This window comes from Gossypium hirsutum, chromosome A10 (genome assembly GCF_007990345.1).
Source record: "Gossypium hirsutum isolate 1008001.06 chromosome A10, Gossypium_hirsutum_v2.1, whole genome shotgun sequence".
NCBI classification, from domain to species: Eukaryota; Viridiplantae; Streptophyta; class Magnoliopsida; order Malvales; family Malvaceae; genus Gossypium; species Gossypium hirsutum.
This window is the reverse complement of record NC_053433.1, coordinates 6,535,625-6,541,040: the sequence shown is the minus strand read 5'-3', so window position 1 is coordinate 6,541,040 and position 5,416 is coordinate 6,535,625. Positions and strand designations below refer to the sequence as shown.

General features: G+C 35.7%; 1 non-coding gene across 1 annotated transcript; it reads left to right on the top strand.

Annotated features, from left to right (window-relative positions):
• The first annotated feature begins 1,873 nt into the window (after positions 1-1,873).
• Positions 1,874-1,980, top strand: LOC121209021 (small nucleolar RNA R71). The gene has a single exon (XR_005904139.1). It is a non-coding gene; the product is annotated as a small nucleolar RNA R71 (small nucleolar RNA).
• Positions 1,981-5,416: the final 3,436 nt, after the last annotated feature.

The window sequence follows — 5,416 nt, the reverse complement described above, 5'->3', positions numbered from 1 at the left end:
GTACTGTAAGAGGGATTTCCTCATTCAGTGTGGTAGTGACAATATGGGGATCTGTGGCATCTAGTAAGACTTTATCGCCAACCTTAAGTTGATTTGGAGAGGTATCGGGCTTGTTTTGGCGTAGTTTCAATTTATCACATGTTCTCGGTTTGTATGCTCGCCATTCGTCTAGCTCCTCTATCCGTAGCCTTCGCTCTTCATGAATGTGTCCTCTATCATTTCTGGAACATGGCTCGTGAGCTTCTTTGAAGCTCAATTTCTGCACAGTCATATTGTCAGTTTTAGTAGATTAGTGTGGACTATTACCTTCAATGTTCGATGTGATGCCAGAATTACGAGATTGAAGGGTGATCGTGTCATCTCCTACGAGAAGCGTGAGCCCACCTGTGCCAACATCATTAACTGTTTTAGCAGTTGCTAAAAAGGGTCTCCCTAAAATCAAAGGGGTGTTATTATCCTCCTCTATGTCTCGAACAATGAAATCAACGGGAAATATGAACTTATCTACTTTTACTAGTACATCTTCAATAATACCCCTAGGAAATCTTATAGTTTTATCTGCCAATTGAATGCTCACCTTAGTTTGTTTAGGTTTCCCAAGACCTAGTTACTTAAACATTTTGTAAGGCATGACGTTGATACTAGCCCCTAAATCAGCTAATGCATGACTTATATCTAAAATACCAATTAAGCAAGGAATTGTAAAACTCCCTGGATCTTTTAATTTTTGGGGTAGCTTATTCTGTAGAATAACTGAGCAGACTGCGTTTAGCTCCACGTGCGACGCTTCGTCCAACTTCCGCTTATTTACTAAAAGCTCTTTTAAAAATTTCATTGCATTTGGCATCTGTGACAAAGCTTCAATAAACGGTAAGTTAATATGTAATTTTTTCAAAAGTTTGAGGAATTTACTGAATTGTTTATCTAAGCGGTCTTTCCTTGTCGCGTTAAGGTATGGGATACGAGGTTTATATTCTTCTAAGTGGTCTTTCCTTGTCGCGTTAAGGTATGGGATACGAGGTTTATATTCTTCATTCACCGTTTTGTTATAACTTACCTCACTTTTACCTTTGCTCACCACAGTTTCTTGCATCAATTCTGGCTCAAGCGCAATGAATCCTTCCTTATCTTGAGTACTAATTGCGTTGAGGTGTTCCCTTGGGTTAGGTTTAGTATTACTTGGTAAGCTACCTTGTGGTCGTTCGGAGATTAGTTTGGAAAGCTGGCCTATCTGAGTTTCGAGCCTTTGAATCGATGCTTGTTGATTCTTAAGTGTTGTCTCGGTGTTCTGGAAATGAGTTTCTGACACAGATATAAACTTTGAGAGCATCTCTTCAAGGTTCGACTTCTTTTCCTGTTGGTAGGGTGGTTGCTGAAAACCATGAGGATGTTGTGGTCTTTGATTTCCTTGGCCTCCCCACGAGAAATTAGGATGGTTCTTCCAACCTGCATTGTAAGTGTTACTAAATAGATTGTTTTGAGGTCGAGGATTATTACCCATGTAGTTTAGTTGCTCGTTATCCATGTTATGGCCATAAGGTTGGTACTCCGAATGGCTTGACCACTACTTGCTTCGCACTGCATTACTGGGTGAACCTGCGAAGAACTAAGAAAACCATCAATCTTTTTATTTAAGAGTTCTACCTGATTTGACAGCATGGTGATTGAATCGACTTTATAAACACCGGCTGTTTTCGTTGGCTTTGTCCTCATGAGTTGCCACTGATAGTTATTCAGTGACATCTCTTCCATAAACTCATAGGCATATTCCGGTGTCTTATTGTTGATGGTTCAACCAGCAGCTGCGTCAACCATTTGTCAAGTCGAAGAATTCAGACCATTGTGAAATGTTTGTACTTGGAGCCAAAGCGGTAACTTATGGTGAGGGCACCTTCTCAAAAGGACCTTGTATCTCTCTCATGCATCGTAGAGAGTTTCTAAATCCATCTGCATAAAAGAGGAGATGTCATTACGTAATTTAACCGTTTTAGCCGGCTGAAAATATTTTAGTAAAAAAATTTCGGTCATTTGCTCCCAAGTAGTAATTAACCCTCGTGGTAACGAGTTCAACCACTGTTTAGCTTTGTTCCTCAATGAAAAAGGGAATAACCGAAGACAAATGGCATCATCAGAAACGCCATTGATTTTAAATGTATCGTAAAATTCCAGAAAGTGTGCTAAGTGAGCGTTGGGATCTTAATCCTGCAAACCATCAAACTGAACACATTGCTGTATCATCTGAATAATGTTAGGTTTTAATTCAAAAGTATTTGCTGCTACAGCAGGTCTAACTATGCTAGATTCAGTTCCTGATAAAGAAGATTTAGCATAATCATGCATAGTGCGTGGAGCAGGATTTTGATTAACCGTAATTGCAGGAGGTAGCTGATTGCCTTGGTTTTTTGCCATCTCTTCGGTTGGGGGTTGAGTATCGTCTTCTTGCTCGTTCTCCGTGCATCTTAAGCTGTGCCTTATTTCTCTTTGGTTTCTATGAACTGTACGATCGATTTCCTCGTCAAAAAGTAATGGTCCTAGCGGGTTTCTTCTAGTCATAAACTAGGAAAACCTGCCAAGAGAAAGAAAAAGTAAATTAATTAGTAATAATTAAATTGCAAGAAAAAAATAAATGGCTAAAGTAATAAAAATTGCGTGTTCTTAATATTTTAGTTCCCCGGCAACGGCGCCAAAAACTTGATCGCGAGGTTTCGTGATAGGTTTTAAATATTTATAATTACTCGTTCTTGAAATATTTATAATTACTCATTCTTGAACTAACTATTATCGCAATGTAGGCAAGTGTACCTATCGAGCAGTAGTATAGTTTTAGCAAGACCGGATTGTCGAACCCAAAGGAACTAAAAGTACTAGTAGTGACTATCTTTTTATTATCTAGCCCAGGAATAAAAGGGGTTTTTATTTTAATTAACTAATTATCTAAACTAAGAACACACAGAGAAAAGAATTGGGGAATTACTTTTGGGAAAATCGATTGACTTAAGACAATACCTAAAGAAAAATCCACCTAGACTTTACTTGTTATTCTGGCTCCGAACCAGACGATTTATTCATTCAACTTGTTCCATGGAGATCCCAAAGTTATGTTATTATCCCTATTCAAAACTAATAACGTCTAATCCCTAAATTGAATAACCAAGACTTTTCTCTAATTAACACTCTAGGGTTGCATTTACTCGATCTATGGATCCCCTTATTAGGTTTCACCCTAATCCGGCAAAATCTTGTCACCCTATTTCTAGGCGCGCAATCAAATCCACTTAATTATGATAAAAGTACTCTTAGACAGGGTCTATTCCTCCTCTGAATAAGAGCATGTCTTGAATTAGTATCCTGGGATATCAAAACAAGAATTAAGAACACATAATTAAGAACAAGTTAAATCTTTATCATACGATTCAGAAAATAATAACAAGATTCGTCTTAGGTTTCATTCCCCTCAGGTATTTAGGGGATTTAGTTCAAAACTAAATAAGAAAACATCTCCGAAGAATAAAGAATACAAAACATAAAGAAAACCCAAAACTCCTGAAGGGAAATTGAGGAGAGATCTTCAGTCTTGATGATGAATTCGGCTTCTAAGATGGATCAATCGACTTCGTTGGGGTAATTCCTTACCCCCTTCTCCGTCTCCCTTTTTCTCCTCTTCTAGGGTGTATTTATAGGCTTTGGAATGCCTAGAAGCCCTCAAAAATGGCCTTTTCCGAATTAGACTTAACTTGGGCCCGGCAGGGACACGCCCAAACTGAAAAAACTGTTGTATCATTTGAATCGTGTTAGGTTTCAGTTCAAAATTATTTGCAACAACAGCAGGTCTAACTATACTCTATTCAGTTCCTGTTAAACTAGGTTTAGAATAATCATACATAGTACGAGGAGTAGGATTTTGATCTACTAGATTTGAAGCAACCACATGAGATAGCGAATTATTTTGATTATCAGCCATCTCCTCGGTTATAGTATGGATATCGTCCTCTCGCTCTTCCTCTATGTATAGTAGGCTTCGCCTTATTTCTCTTCTGTTTCTGCAAGCTGTGCTCTCGATCTCACTGTCAAAAAGTAAAGGTCTTGACGGGTTTCTTCTAGTCATAAACTATAAAAACCTGCCAGAAGTAGAGAAAAGAAAATTTAGTAAATAAAAATAAAATTAAATTGCAATAAAAATAAAAATGGCTAAAGTAATAAAAATTAAGTGTTCCTAATATCTTAGTCCCCGGTAACTGTGCCAAAAACTTGATGATCGCTAAAACTAACTAAAAATTTGACTAAGGCAAGCGCACCTATCGAACAGTAGTAAAGTTATGGTAAGACTGGAAATATCGTATCACGAGGACTAAAAGTACTAGTAATTACTATCATTTTATTATCTAGCCTAATAATTAAGAAAATTTTTAATCTAAAACTAATTATCTAATTAACTAATACTACGACAGAGATTAAAGTTGGAAAATACTTGTGGAAAACTGATGGAGAATACAATACCCAAGGAGGAATTCACCTAGACTTCACTTATTACCTCTGAATTAGATGATTTATTCACTTGACTTAATCCGTAGGAATCCCTGATTTATGTTAATATCTCACTCGAAACTAAAAATGTAACGACCCAAATTTCAGTGATATCAAAATAGTGATTTGAGATCACTAAATTCGACATGTGAGTTTAGATATCCGTAAGTAAAAGTTAAGTGTGGTTTTAGAAATAATTTCGAATTAGTGAAATTATGAATTAAAAGAAATTTGTAGATTAAATAAGATAAACACTAGGTATCGAGATCTCGAATTCATAAACTAAGCCATAAATATTTTTATAAATATTTATAGAGTGTTAGTAAGTTAGTATTAAAGTTTCGTTAAGAAATTTTAAGATTTCGGTAGTCAATTGGGTAAAAAGGACTAAATTGAATTAAGTGCAAAATTGTGAAATGTGATTAAATAGCTCTAGTAATAATTAAAGGAGGACTAAATTGGAAATTAAACACCTATTATTGGACTGGACGTATGAGTTTGCAGGAAAAATAAAAATCAAGTGTGAACAAGGGGCAAAATTGGAAATAGGTTAAAAATTAAATTGTAAAATATGATATATTAGGTGAAATCTAGAGTTTTCTTCATTTTTCTTCATCCTCTCTAGAAAAAACACCATTGAAGGGTTCTTTTAAGCTGGTCTCATATTTTTACTACATGTAAGCTCAATTCTTGATTATTTCTTGTAAATTTTGTGTTTTCGAGACTTTTACAACTAGGTCCACTTACTTAATTCATTAGTTTTTGATTTCATGGGTAATTTTGAAAGTTTCCATGAATAAGTGCTGAAATTTTATGATGATTTATCATGGACTTAAGGTTTTAATTTCATTATATAATGATTTTATGGAGAGATTTGCATAGAAATTTATTT